Source organism: Perognathus longimembris, chromosome 5 (genome assembly GCF_023159225.1).
Source record: "Perognathus longimembris pacificus isolate PPM17 chromosome 5, ASM2315922v1, whole genome shotgun sequence".
Lineage (NCBI taxonomy): Eukaryota > Metazoa > Chordata > Mammalia > Rodentia > Heteromyidae > Perognathus > Perognathus longimembris.
Genome location: NC_063165.1, coordinates 33677601 through 33694121, shown reverse-complemented (window position 1 = coordinate 33694121; position 16521 = coordinate 33677601).

Genomic DNA, 16521 nt, shown 5'->3' with positions numbered 1-16521 from the left:
TTAATCACCTATAATGATCAGGCTGTACACTAGAGAGAATTTATTTCATCAGGAACCACATTGCTCCTTTCGAGTGATGTCATTGATAACAATTTCTCCAAAACCCAGGAGAGCAAGAACTGAGAAAATGATCAGCTGGGTCAGACCTATACTTGGGACTCAAACTATATTATTTCTTCATTCCCAGAATTCTTACACTATTGAAGCCTTACACTCATGTCTAGAATCCCCAAACATGGTGAAAGATGAACTGAAATTTCATCCCTCTATGTCATTATGGCAGGTAAAAGTCTCCTTTATACTTTTAAAATAAATTTTCCCTTCAGTTTCACTACATTTTGTGGCATACCTAGGCTGTTCCCTTGCCAAATCCAAGGACTTTCATGGGATATATCTGAGCTGACTTTCTGGGAACAATAGTAAAGTGAGGAAAGAATTTTTGGTACAGAAAAGGCAGAAATTAAAATGGCAATACAGCCAAAGGCTATCTACAAATTCAATGCAATATTTATCAATATCCTCAAACCATTCTTTAATGAAATAGAGGAAGCCATCCAAAAATTCATATGGAACAACAAAAGAAGCCAAATAGCAGAAACAATCCTTCACAGGAAGAACTGTGCTGGAGGAATTTCAATAGCAAACTTTAAGCTGTAATACAAAGCTATAGTAATAAAAACAGCTTGGTACTGGCACAGGAACAGGCCTAAGGACAAAGGGAATAGAAATGAAGTCCCAGAAATGAACCCACAGACATATGGCCACTTAATCTTTGATAAAGGAGCTCAAACAATAGGATGGAAGAAAGACAGCCTCTGCAACAAATGGTGCTGGCAAAATGGTGCTGGTTAAACACCTGTAAAAAACAATAATAAAGCTATATCCTTATATATCACCCTGCACCAGAATCAATTCCAAATGGATCAAAGACCTTGAGATAAAAGCAGATCCCCTGAAAAATAGCAGAAACACTTGGACTCCTTGGCAAAGGTAGAAACTTTCTTAATAAAGGCCCAGAAACACAACAATTCAAAGCAAGGTTGGACAAATGAGATTGCATCAAAATGCAGAGCTTCTGCATGCCAAAGGACATAGCTTGCTATGTAAGTAGAAAGCACTCAGATTGGGAGATCTTCACTGGCCATACAATAGACAGGGGCCTCATATCTAAAATATATTTGCAACTTAAAAAATTAAGGTCCCCTAAAACAAATCCTCAAAGAAACAACTTCCCCCTTAAAAAATGGGCTAAAGGCCTAAAGAGAGAGATCTCTGAAGAGAAAATGAGATTGGTCAAGAGGCACTTGAAGCAGTGCTCAACATCACAGGCCATAAAAGAAATGTAAATCAAAACAACACTGAGATTCCACGTCACCCCAGTAAGAATGTCCACTATCAAGAAAACTAATAACAACTGATGCTGGTGGGACTTTGGCCAAAAGGGAACCCTACTACACTGTTGGTGGGAGTATAAACTTGTTCAACTGCTCTGGAAAGCAGTGTGGAGGGTCCTCAAAAGACTAAACATAGAGCTCCCTTATGACCCAGCAATCTCACTTTTGGGCATTTACCGAAAGGATCACAAGCAAGAGCACAATAAAACCCACTAACACAACCATGTTCATTGCAGCACAATTTACCATAGCTAAAATATGAAACCAACCCAGCTGCCCCTCAGTATATGAATGGATCAAGAAAATGTGGTACATATACGCAATGGAATTCTATGCTTATGTCAGAAAGAATGGCATTGCCTCATTCATAAGGAAATGGAAAGACTTGGAAAAAATCATACTAAGTGAAGTGAGCCAGACCCTAGAAAACATAGACTGTTTTCCCTCATTGGTAATAATTATTCTATGTCCAGAATAGTACTAGCAGAAGGTCACAATAGCATAATAGCTATGTACATATCATCACATAAGATGATGCCAAGCAAATGAACTCCAAGTTATGGAAATAAGTGGTTTATCATTGTTGTTGTTATTTTCAATGTACTAAGTGAAATTATGCATTTTTCTTTTGTTTTTCTTCCCTAGGGTTTTACCCCTGATGCCACTGTATCTTATTTGGGTTCCAAGGGTAATGTATATACATTTATTGGAACTAGGGATATAAATGGAAACATCAAAATGGTGAGACAAAGGGTTAAAGGCAAACCAATGCAACAGCAATACTTAGAAGACAATATGCTTTAAACCAATTGTACAACTCATGGGGGAATTGGAGAGGAGGGAAGGTGGGAGAAAAATGAGGGAGGAGGTAACAAATTTCATAAGAAATGTACTCACTGCCTTACATATGAAACTGTAACCCCTTTGTACATCACTTCGACAATACAAAAAAGAAAAGGCAGAAATTTCAGGACCAATGATCTCACAAAATGGAACAAGACAGGAACTAAGGCACAAGTGAAAGATGCTGGCCTTTGCTGAGAGTAAAGAGTGCTTTCTTAATTGTAGCAGTAATCAGATGACAGTAAGAGAGAGGACAATAGAGTTTGAAATTAAACAACATTAAGACATGAATTCAACTTTAAAAATTCAAGAACAGTGGAACTAATCTTTATGATGCAACTAAATATGAATCTCTTAATGAGATAGGAGAAATTCATCATTTAAATGGGAAGCTGAAAATTAAATATAAAATATGACATTAAGCATGTATGAAATATCTAGGAATAGAAATATCTGTACTGAGATAACTAGTATTTCAATGCAGCTTTTGTTTTTATGAACAAGGATTTTTTAATTTTTAAAGTGAAATAATTTTAAAGAAATTTCATAGCAACTGGTTAATATAACAGTAAGATAGATTCTCTATACCATTTTATAAGTCTCTGCCTAAGAGCAGACTAATTTTAGGCATTAATTAGTGTGCTCTTTTTAGAAATTTCTGATGGAAGACCATGTATTAAATGAATGGTGCATAATCAGGGACAACTTCTATTTCTAAGTCTCCTAAAGGAGGAGTATAGGAGAAAATTGTTTGTGTTCATTATTTTAGATTTCTCTAATAGTTTTTGCATATTTTTACCATAAGAAGAGGAAAAGGGGCTGAGTTGTAAATAAAGCAAGAGCCAGAATGAGAAGGTAGTTTACAATTCAATATGGATCCAATTACTACTTTCATCTCCAAAAAGGAAACTATAGAGGACAGTCAAGAAATACAGCTTGACATTTTGCTTAAAATTCAGAATTCTTTAGTTTTAGCTATTTTATATCCTATTATTTGTTCTCATTTCTCTAGCTTTTAATACAGAAAAGAGACAACTTCCATTTTATTAAATTTTAAAAATTATATTTGCTGTCATTAAAATATACGGTTTACAAATACACTTAGAGATTTGCCTTCTTAGTTGGTACCAGTACCTCATGCCTGTAATCATGCTACTGAGAAGACTTCAATCTAAGGATGACAGGTTTGAGATTGCCCTGACCAGAAAAGTCAATGAGACTCTTCACACCAAAAAGTAGTTGAAAGTGGAGCTGTGGACCTAGTAGTAAATCAAGAACCTTGAGTGAACAAAAATAGATAGATAGATAGATAGATGATAGATAGATAGATAGATAGATAGATAGATAGATAGATAGCCAAACAATATTTTGAAGCCTTGAATTCATGCTCTTGTATTGGCATAGAAATTGAGTAAATAAATAAATTCCTCTCAGGAGAGACTTTAAAAAGGTGAACATGGGCTGGGGAATATGGCCTAGTGGCAAGAGTGCTTGCCTCGTATATGTGAGGCCCTGGGTTCAATTCCCCAGCACCACATATACAGAAAACGGCCAGAAGCGGTGCTGTGGCTCAAATGGCAGAGTGCTAGCTAGCCTTGAGCAAAAAGAAGCCAGGGACAGTGCTCAAGCCCTGAGTCCAAGCCCCAGGACTGGGCAAAATAAATAAATAAATAAAAATAAAAAGCTGTCTTTCATTTAAAAAATAAATAAATAAATAAATAGATAGATAGAAAGTTGAACATAAATGTTTGGCATACAGAAGGGGCGCTGTGGCTCAGGTGGCAGAGTGCTAACCTTGAGCGGGAAGAAGCCAGGGATGGTGCTCAGGCCCTGAGTCCAAGGCCCAGGACTGGCCAAAAAATAAAATAAATAAATAAATAAATAAATAAATGTTTGGCATAACTTTTTAAGTATAGTATTGTAATTTCTTTTTAATAAGAGATAAAAATTTTATAGCCAGATGCCCAGTGGCTCACATCTGTAACTATAGCTTCTCACAAGGCTGAGATCTGTGAACCATGGCTTGAAACCAACCTGAGCAGAAAAATCTCAGTGAAATTCTTACCTCATAACCACTCAAAAACTGGTAGTGGAACTGTGGCTCAAAGCACTAGCCTTGAGTAAAAGAGCTCAGGGATAGCTTCCAGGCCTTGAGTTAAAGCCCCAATGATGGACAAGAAAAAGATTGAGGGGGGTGGGGGGAGAGTGAGAGACAGACAGACAGACAGAGAAACAAAGAGACAGAAAGAGAGGAAGGAAGGAAGGAAGGAAGGAAGGAAGGAAGGAAGGAAGGAAGGAAGGAAGGAAGGAAGGAAGGAAGGAATGAGACAGCATATGATTCTCTATTATTATTTTTTTATTCAATAGAATCTGCAGAACACGAGCTGCATTTTATTTGTGCTCCTATATATCTGTAATGCAAAGTGGAATCTCAAATATGTGCCTACTGTTATCTAAATGCTCAATGTAAAGAAATAAATACAAGGGAAAAAATGAAGGAGGGAAGGAAGGAAGAAGAGTACAGACTTCAAAACCCATCTAGTCTTAAAATGGGCTAAATATTTTTTAAATAATGCTTCTTTTTACCTCTTCTGAATATATCATTGTCTAGAATAGAACTGGAATTTCACAGAATGTTTGTATTCTTTGCCTATGCTTGAAAAATTTGAAAGGCTGTCAGTTTTTAAGACTGTGTGTTGATCTGGAACATTTCATCAAAAAAAAATGGTTTTGAAAATTAAAGGTGATAAAAATAATCTCCCATGCTATCCTTAGGGATATATTTCTAATCGATCACACATGCTTGAGTGCATTCTTAAGTCTTCGTAGCATTATTAAAACAATAACTCATCTTGTAGAGACATGATAAGCAATATCAGTTATGAATTTAGAAGAAACAGAGCCACCTGTAACATCATGAATATATCCAATGCTGCAACTGGAACAAGTTTTAAAGTAAGATACAGTAACAGTTCCATGTTGTAGAATTACACAGACCAAAATAAGAAAACAAGGCTCGGAATTTAAGTAGCTGTGTACTAGTTCTTAAGAATAACAAAAAATACTCCAATTAAAGGCTGCCCTGATATTTTTCTATTTCTCATCAATTCTATTACAAGTAACAGAACAGACAATTAGATGGTGAGAATTGGGAAAGGTGTTCCATTTCTCACCATTAAGACAAAGGTACCTTTCATATGAAGAATCAATAAGTTGCTTGGATACTTTCACAGGGCTAATTTTAAAACCACTGGAGTATAAAACCATTTCTCAGCTAAGAAATTTGTGTAGTATTCTGAACCATGACATTTCCTTTTCACTAAGAAATTGAAAAAAGTATCTTTCCATGTACATAATTATTTATGTTATTCCTGAGTAAAGCCTGTTCACAAACAAAGCCTGTCAAGCAGAAAACATACAGGTCTAGAAATTTTGTTTATTAAACAAATAGAAATTAGAAGTCACAATTCTATGTAAAAAGTAGATACAAAAATATAAGATAATCATATTATTCCTTCAATAACTCTTCCTAGATTGCCAGATTCTCATGTTTTCTTACATAACATATGACTCTCCTACTAAAAGGAATAATAAGAGTCAAAATACATGTTTTCTCAATTTTTTTCATTTTACATACATTGATGAGAGCTCAATCCATATTAGATTGTGGAAGGCAACAGTGAGTGATTGCCCTTTGCTCACAAGCAGTCCAGTTTAGAAAGATAGCTGATAATCACATTAATAGAAATAATCTTGATCGTGGAAAGGGTAGTAATAGATGTGATAAAGTTCTCTGCTCTTGTGATAGGCATACAAATCTCCTATAACACATATACATGCAACTGTAACCAAAACATCTGTAACTGAAAGCTACCTTTTTTCCTTTGTCTTCTTTTAGTCATGGGGCCTGATGTCAGGGCCTGGGCCCTGTCCCTGAGCTCTTTTGCTCAAGGCTAGCACTCTACCACTTTGAGCCACAGCACCACTTCCGATTTTCTGGTGGTTAACTGGAGATAAGAGTATCAGAGATTTTATTGCCAAGGCTGACTTCAAACAGCAGTTCTCTATCCTGATCTTCCTGAGTAGCTAGAATTACAGGTGTGAGCCACTGGAGGTTGGCTTGAAAGGTAGCTTCCTATTGGTGGATGACTTGCCCAACTGAAAATAATGCCTATGTCTTGAAAATAATACTGTGATCTATCCCTTCAGTTTCTTTTTCTTTAATATAATTTTCTATTATCTTTGAGTAGTTGCTCAGAGGAGTTGCCACTCATCAAAACAGCTTATAAGTGCAATGTATCTTGATCAATATCACCCATTTCCTTCAGATTCTTTAATATTTGTATTTATACTATATTTACATATGTAGTTACTCCATTGTTGGATATATAAATGTATACACACATATAAATATATATAGTTCTTATATTTTCTTGATGAATTAACTTATTTGTCATTATATCCTTCTTTGTCACTTTTTTTTTTATAGTTTTTGGTTGAAAGTCTGTTTTGTCTGATAGAAGTAATTTTACCTCTATTATATTTTAGTTTTCCTTTGCAAGAGGTATCTTTTCCCATTCCTTAACATTTACTTTGTATGTTTTCCTAGAGGTAAACTTAGCCTTTAGTAGTCAAGGGTTTAATAGTGTCTGATGTGTTTTATCATTTCATTTCTTCTGTGTCTTTTGACTAGAAAATTCAAGTATTTATCTTCTAGATCATCATTGACAATCATGCTGTCTTATTGTCATTTTTTAAAAATTCCCCATTGTATTAAAAATACTTAATTTTCTTTTATTCATTCTTTGTGATTTGAATTTTTGTAGTGATATTATTTAAATCATTTTCATTTTGGTTTGTACATACTCTATACATGTTTGCTCTAGAAAATCAAAGGTAGAAAGAGTCAGGTAGATAGGAAGAGTAAAGCTTAATTTTTTTAAAAAAAATCTATTGCACAAGGTAGCAAACATCTAATTACTGAGTCCTTTGTATTTCAATATTACTGGGAGTACATTGTAAATTGTTCTATAACAAAGAAATCCAAATATTTGAGTTACTGTGGAGGTTAGTTAAATTTAATCATTCCACATTTTGTTCAACAATAAACATTGCTTTGTGCCCCCACAAATATATACATAATTTGTCAGCCTATAATTTAAACATTGCCTTTTTTCTCATTCTATTGCATGAAATTATATGCAGTTCTACCCAGTTTAAAAATCTTAGTAAGCTCAAAGTGACGGAACTACAAAAGTATGTAATGGCAGATTGATATTTTAAGAGCTTCATTTCACTTAAGACAAAATTGTTATTATTGAGTATTTCTTTTTTTTTGACACAGGGTCTCTTTGTGTTAAGCACATTGGCCTTGAACTCAAGCCTTCTACTAGTAGGCCTTCCCCTTATTTATACCAAATTTAAATTTAAGGAAAGAACTGATATATAACATTATTACTTTTATTGTGTTTCCAAGGAATTTATATAGGTGTTATTGACATTTTATCTCCCTAATCATAAGCTTGAAAGAAGAAACATATGTCTACCTCTCTTCTGTGATAAACTGATGTTCCTTTTATATATTATAAAAGAGAAGGATTAGCTGCTAAAAATGGACAGTTCTGAGTCTAACTACCATCCTGCAAAGAACAATGGATAAAAATTCCTTAACAAAACCATCATTTTGTGTGTGTGTGTGTGTGTGTGAGAGAGAGAGAGAGAGAGAGAGAGTGTGTGTGTGTGTGTGTGTGTGTGTGTGTGTATGTTCTGGCCCTGGGGCTTGAACTCAGGGCCTGGGCACTGTCCCTAAGCTTTTTTTGCTCAAGGCCAGGGCTCCACTACATGATCCACAGCTCCAGTTCCAGCTTTTTTGGTAGTTTAGTGGAGGTAAGAGTCACAGACTTTCCTGCCTGGACTGGCATTGAACTTCTATCCTCAGATCTCAGCCTCCTAAACAGCTAGGCTTACAAGCATGAGCCAACCACCAATGTCCAGTGATCAGTCATTTTTATATCACTTTTATACCAAAGCCTACTACGATAGTCTGCAGACATTAAGTTCTTCATCAATATTTTTCTTAAACAGTTACTGAATAAAGAGAACTGAGAACTGCTTGCAGCATAATCCCATGATGCCCAGCTCTTCCATGCCGGTATATTGACACCATACTGATTTGATTGTAGTCAAATAATATCCCTTAGACTCTCTCATGGGTTGAAACATAATACTTCTGAGCTAGAAATTTCCTTGATATCCAGTGTTTAAAAAATAATGGGACATACATTTAAGAAAAAAATATAAACAATGAACTATCACATAATACAAGTTCCATAAGAAGTTAATATTTTTGAGTAGTTGAGGGGAGGAAGAAATCAATAACAGATAAGCGATTAAGGAAAGGTTTCAAGGAAACAGCATGAAAAGCTGACTCCCCCAAAAAATAGTATAGAAAAATTTTCAATAAAGAAAAAGAAGAAAAGGAGATAGAAGGAAGGGAAGAAGAAAGAAAGGGAAGAAGGAAGGGAGGGAAATGAGAAAAGAAGATAAATATTGCAAAAACAAGATGATCCAGATTACAAAGTCAGTTTGATTTATACAATAAAAAGGGAAAGGGGGACATATTTTGCTAATTTGACATGAGGAACATGATTAAATCAGATTAGAAAGATAAAGACTAAGTGATTCTTTAAGCATGGATCATAAACTTGAATGTCAGGGTTAAACGATACTTCTGCAGAAATTCTTGACCTCTCTAAAAACATTTTTTTCAATTGGTAAATTGCAGAGACACTAAAACATTTGACTTTAAAAATCCTGTAACTTGTAGGCACAATCCAATTAAATTGCAGACAGTACCATGGGATTTTAGAACATTTGTAGTAAATTTTTATATAAAAACCATAGCATGAAATTTCTGTGCTATTGTATGACATTTCCAACTTCCAATTCTTACTGAAAATTTCTCTGAACATGAACAAATCAGCCAAATATATAGGGAATCAATGTAGACACCATTCAGAGAAATTATTTTTTAACCTAGAGAAAATTAATGGGGAAAATAATGAGAAGTATATCCATATCAAGATGATGTTTAACCTAGTCATTAAGTTCTAATACTAGCAAATACTTCCAATGTCCATTATTAAAGAAATATTAACTTTAGAGTGAATTATACCATGATTCATCACTTAAATAGCTCATCTAGTAAAAAAAAACAACAAGCTTGTTTTAAGTATTAGGTTATCATTTTCTTCATGTAAAAGTCACTGTGGCAGCAGGCTTGATTTACTATTAATTATGATTATCTAAGTCATGTTTACCAGAGCTTGGCCAAAATCTCAGGAATCTTAAAACTCTACAAAGTCTAAAGAAAAGAAAAAATAAATAAATAAATAAAACAAAAAGTTCTTTCTTTTAATACTGACCTATTATCAGACCAGGTATGCATCTAGAAATAGTGTTTCTCTATCTTCTTCATAGATTCTATTTTCTAGGTCAATTATTTTTTGAGATGAACTCAGGGCATGGGCACTGTCCCTGGGGTTCTATTGCTCAAGGATAATGCTCTACCACTTTAAGCCACAGCACCACTTCCAGATTTCTAGTGGTTAATTGGAGATAAGAGTTTTGCAGACTTTCCTGCCCAGGTTGGCATGGAACCCTGATCCTGAAATCTCACTTCTAAGTAGTTAAGATTAGAAGCGTGAGCCAACAGCACCCAGCATTGGTGCTTTTTTGACAATGCAGAACTTTAAACACTCAATAGCAAAAATACATAAGGGAGAGAATTTAAAAGCAAAGTGGTGAATTATTATGGGTTTGTGTGTCATATTCATGATATTAGGGTCATGTACCCCAGAAAATATTGGAATCTAAAAAAAATTGACCCATGAATGACACATTTCCAAATATTTGAATAAGAAAGTATGAACAACAGAAATCACAAACTACCATCAAGACACACATTTGACTTCTTGTTTAATATAGATTAAAGTTTTATGTATTCTAATACTCTAAGGCTTTTATGCACATAGTTCGACATGAAATGCATCCACTACCTTACATATGTAACTGTAACTCCTCTGTATATCACTTTGACAATAAAAATAAATTTTAAAAATAGGCCATACGTGCAAAACTTTCAGATTCAAAACTCAACCAACCAAGAAATCCAGATTCCAATTACTCATAATCTTATTATTTCTCCAAATGCAATTTTCTTTCATACCATAAAGTCTTGCTACAGTTAAAGTCATAACAAGGCTCTAGATGAGACACAATATTATAAACTCACAAAAGAAGATGAAAAAAGAAAGGTACATACTAATTGAATTTTATTGAAAATTTCTCACATCTGTATACTAAATACAGACAACTTAACATGCACTTTATCTGTTGCATTATGCAAAGTTAGTCCATATAATGTGTCATAAAATAAATATTTTGCTGAGTAGGGTGGCAAATGTTTATAACCCAAGCACTAGAGAATAAGGCAAGAGGTTCATGAATTCAAGGTCAGAAAGGATTGCTTAATTCCAAGTCTATATAGGATACCGAATCTAAAAAAATAAAATGAAATTCTTTACTATGACTAAGTGTCAGTAAATGACTTTGTAAAATTCCTGGTAAAAATGTCAGTGATAAGGTGATAAATAATCAACCATACAATTTAACATTCATTGTTTTTCTTCCAATAGCAAAAAGCATTGAATATTCTTAATTATAGAAACTAAGCATTTTCAATGCTTTAAAATAAAAATCTCACTAGTATTATAGCTTGATATTGATAATTATTTCTTTGCCAATGATTTTTATTTTGATAGTAATGGGCTTGAACTCAGGATCCAATGCTTGCTAGACAAGTACTCTCCCATTTGAGCCTCACCTTTAGACGCTTTTTGATTTGATGTTAATTTCAGACTAACTGATTGGTATGACAAGTTTTTATTATTTACCTTTTTATTATTCTTGAAAATTGGGAATTTAATTTTTCTAGTACCACTATAAATCACCTCTACTTCCTTCTTAGAAAGATTCCTAGCAGTGATTATGTCATATAAGGTATGTCATTCATTTAAACATCATCATGTGAATCTTATTTTTTGAATTTGAATATGTTTCATTCTTGATACCTTAAATATAATCTCATTTTCTTTACCCATGCTTTTCCCTAGTATCACCTTCTTATACTACTTGTCTCTGTAATTTTACCTCTTGTACACTTTTTAAAATATTAGACAAAATGACTCAATAATTTGTAAAAAAAAAAAAATAAGTGAATGGCTACTATTTGAAATGTGCATGGGGGGAAGGGGAAATGAGGGAGGAGGTAGCAAACAGTAAAAGAAATGTATCTAATGCCTAATGTATGAAACTGTAACCTCTCTGTACATCAGTTTGAAATTTTAAATAAAAAGAAATGTACATTGCAATCAGCTCTTTATAGTTCAAGTAATTTACCCTTGACTATGAAGTGATGGTGGCATAATTGGGAACCCTAAAGTATTTAAACATTAACAGGGAATTTTACTGTGTGACAAAGATTAGGAAACAATGATCTGACAAGAGTAGTTAATATATTTTTCTATGACAGAGAAATAACTTGTTTGAGGGAAGTATAGATTTTATAAAATTATAAAATTTACAGACTTTATACAATTATTTACTTTGAAATTTAAGATGCAATTACTATAAAATTATGAATTCTAGGATTAAGATGACATTTAATTATTTGATTATAGTTTCTATGCCTGTACTGTGACTACTGCTACATAAATTAAGACATTTTTGTTAGTATTGAAGAGCTTCCTTTTTTAACAGTACTATTTATGAGAGCTATTGAACAAGCCATGTTCATGAAAGCTACCCTTCAGCAAATCTCCTGATGAACCCAACAGTCATCTTCTTTTTTTTTTTTTTTTTTTTTGGCCAGTCCTGGGCCTTGAACTCAGGGCCTGAGCACTGTCCCTGGCTTCTTCCCGCTCAAGGCTAGCACTCTGCCACTTGAGCCACAGCGCCGCTTCTGGCCGTTTTCTGTATATGTGGTGCTGGGGAACCGAACCTAGGGCCTCGTGTATCCGAGGCAGGCACTCTTGCCACTAGGCTATATCCCCAGCCCTACAGTCATCTTCTTAGTAATGGTTTGTATATTCATTTTTAACAGAGACATTTTGAAGGATGAAGCTGAAAATGCATAAAATGTTGTTGCAATAATGGTGATGGTGCAAAATAACTACTGTCATCAGTCTCCTTAATATATCTTAATTATGAATCTTATAATCAAACTGGAAGACAATGAGTAGATAGACATGAATATCTAATTAACTTCTAACTATTCTATTCTATAAAGAAAAAAACTGAAAAGGCAGTGAAATTGTACTATACAGGAAAAAAAAATGGAAGGCCAAATGGACATTTAGACCCAAATAGAAATGAACATATAATATTAGTCATTCCTTAACCATGGCAAGAGAATAGGGATGTCTTCCTAAATCTTATATATATAACACTAGCCCTGAGATCTTGTGCTCAAGGCTAGCACTCTTAACTCTATGGGCTACCTTCGAACTGCAATCCTCAGATCTCAGTCTCCTGAGTAGCTGGGATTAAAGGCGTGGGCCACCAGTGCCTGATTATCATCTTATATTTTATGTTTCCTCTTTTTCACTGGTCTAGTTCATAAAGACTTTTCAAATGGAAGACTAAAATAAAATTTATCATGTTCATTTACATTGAAATTCACCTCTATAAAAATCCACTGATTAACTACCAAAGGTATATTTCTTGCAGATATCTTATTAAAAATGCAGGACAATGGGACATGAATAGCATACCTATGCCCTTTTAAATAATGTAAAATCTAATACAGTCAAATGAATAAAGTCTAGAGGCAGCCAAATGTTTAATGAAGGAGATTCATATGAAAATCAAAGACAGATTGGATCCCATAATAAAATACATTTCAAAGCTGTCTTCCTAACTATTTGATATTTATATTCAATAGTATTCTGCTTATATTGGCTTGTATGTTTCATTAATACAAATAAAGTGTCTATACCAGTGAGTTATGTAGGACAACTGTCTTTGAGATGATTAAAACAGATCATCCACAAGCTAACTCTACCCAAAAATTTCTGTTTTCATGAAAGTAAACACAAAAAATACACTTTAAGAAAAACACTTTATTTGTACTGTTTCCTTTGAAGAGTTACACAAAGGGATTTCAAGATACCATGCCAATGGATGTATGCAATGGATATTGATCAAAGTCACCACTTACATCATTCTCTCTGCTCCAATTTCTTATATCTTACCTGTTTCCTCAAATTTCTTTTTTTTTTTGTATTTCTTTTTTTTAATTTATTTACTAATTGAACACAAATTTTTTGACAAGGTGTTGTGCAAAAAGGGTACAGTTACATAGTAGGGCAGTGTGTACATTTCTGATATCTTACTCCCTGTTTTTCTATCCCTTCTCTAGGTCAGGTAGACATATATACAATATACAATGTATCAAGAACATATACAGTAGCCACGTGGCCATGCCCAAGAAAGTTCGCCTAGGGCTTTAAATGTAATGTTGATATTAGACCATATGTCGACAGTAGTCTTATATGAACGTATATACATAGCTTTTGAGCTATTGTATTCCCCTGAGAGGTCAATTTTTGACCTTTATATGAGTAATTGTTTGGTTTTAGTTACATACTGTTGGGTCGCTGCCCCAATCCTGTGGGGAATACTATTTGGCAAGCAGTTTTTGGTTTCACAGACTTGGTCTCTACTGTCTCTCCGTCTCCCTTTGTTAACAGTCATATATCAGGGAGATCATGCCCCTTTGTTTTCTGTGTTCTAGGCTTGTCTCCCTCAACATTATTTGTTCAAGTTCTGACCATTTCCCTGCGAATAACAATATTTCACCATTCCTAATCTCTATGTAGTATTCCATTGTGTATAAGTACCATATTTTTTGGATCCATTCGTCTGTGGAGGGGCATCTGGGTTGTTTCCATATTTTGGCTATTGTGAATTGTGCAGTGATAAACATGGAAGTACAAATGTCTTTTTGATATCTTGGGTTTTGCTGTTTAGGATAGATGCCTAGGAGTGGTATGGCTGGGTCATAGGGTAGGTCTATATTGAGCTTTTTGAGAAACCTCCATACTGTTCTCCAAAGTGGTTGTACTAATTTGCACTCCCACCAACAATGGAGAAGGGTTCCTCTTTCCCCGCACCCCCTCCAGCATTTGTTGTTGCCTGAGTTCAGAGTATAGGCCATTCTAACTGGGGTGAGGTGGTATATCAGGGTTCTTTTTATTTGCATTTCCTTTACTACCAGGGATGTTGAGCATTTCCTCATGTGTTTCTTTGCCATTTTTATATCTTCTCTTGTGAAGTCTCTCTTTAGCTCCTTTGCCCATTTCCTAATAGGTTTATTGGGCTTGGAGGGGCTTAGTTTTTTGAGTTCTCTGTAGATGACAGATATTAGGCCTTTATCTGTTGCTGTGCTGGTAAATATCCTTTCCCATATCGTTGGCTGTCCTTCTATTTTGGTGGCTATGTCCTTAGCTGTGCAGAAACTTTTTAATTTGTAGTAGTCCGATTTGTCAAGTCTTTCCCCTATTTGTTGTGCCCCTGGGACTATATTCAGGAAGTTCCTTCCTGTGCCTATAAGTTCTAGCGTCTTTCCTACTCTGTCCTTCAATAGTTTCAATGATTCAGGTCTGATATTGAGGTCCTTGGTCTATTTTGAGTTGATCTTGGTGCATGGTAATAGGCTTGGGTCTACTTTGAGTTTTCTGCATATGGCTGCCCAGTTCTCCCAGCACCAGTAGTTGAAGAGGCTCTGTCTATTCCATTGTCTTTAGCTCCTTTGTCAAATATCAGCTGGCTGTAAGAGTGCAGTATTATTTCTGGATCTTCAATTCTAATCCATTGGTCTTCCAATCTGTTTTTATACCAATACCATGATGTTTTTGTTATGATGGCCTTGTAGTACAGCTTGAAGTCTGGTATTGTGATACCTCCTGCACTGCTTTTTTTGCCTAGAATTGCTTTGGCTATTCTAGGTTTTTTGCTGTTCCATATGAATTTATGGGTTGCTTTCTCTATTTCAGTGAAGAATGTAGCTGGGATCTTGATAGGGATTGCATTGAATTTGTATAACAATTTGGGCAATATGGCCATTTTCACTATATTGATTCTGCCTACCCATGAGCATGGGAGGTCTTTCCATCTCCCTGTGTCTTCTTTGATTTCCCTTATTAGATTTTTATAGTTTTCATTAAATAGGTCCGTCACATCCTTGGTTAAGTTGATCCCTAGGTACTTTATTCTTTTTTTGGCTACTGTAAATGGAATTGTTTCCATAATTTCCTTTTCTGTTTGTGTATTGCTGGTGTACAGAAAAGCTGCTGACTTTTGTGGATTGATTTTGTATCCTGCTACTTTGCCAAATTGGTTTATTAGGTGTAGGAGTTTGGGTACTGAGTTTTTTGGGTCCATCAGATATAAGATCATGTCGTCTGCGAATAGGGATAACTTGATTTCTTCCTTGCCGATGTGGATCCCTTTGATGTCCTCCTCTTGCCTTATTGCTATGGCTAGGGATTCCAACACTATGTTGAAAAGAAGTGGGGAGAGTGGGCATCCTTGTCTTGTTCCTGAGTTTAGGGGGAATGATTTAAGTTTCTCTCCATTTAATATGATATTAGCAGTTGGTCTGTTGTATATGGCTTTTATTGTTTTGAGGAATGTTCCATCTATTCCTGTTCTCTCCAAAGCTTTTAATAGGTATGGATGTTGTATTTTGTCAAAGGCTTTTTGGGCATCGACTGAGATAACAATGTAATTCTCAATTTTAGATCTGTTTATGTGGTGAATTACGTTGATTGATTTACGGATGTTGAACCATCCTTGTGACTGTGGGATGAAGCCTATTGGTCATGATGTATGATTTTCTTGATCAGTTTCTGGATCCTATTAGCTAATATTTTATTGAGGAGCTTTGTGTCTGTGTTCATTAGTGATATTGGTCTGCAGTTCTCTTTTTTTGTTGGGTCTTTGCCTTGTTTGGGAATGAGTATGATGTTAGCTTCGTAGAATGACTTTGGGATTTCTCCCTCTGTTTCTATTTTGAGGAAGAGTTTGAGGAGTATTGGTATTAGCTTATCACTAAAGGTTTTGTAGAATTCGTTGGTGAATCCCTCTGGGCCTGGGCTTTTCTTTGTTGGGAGGTTCTTGAGTACCTCCTGTATCTCACTGTAAGTTATTGGTTTATTTAGTT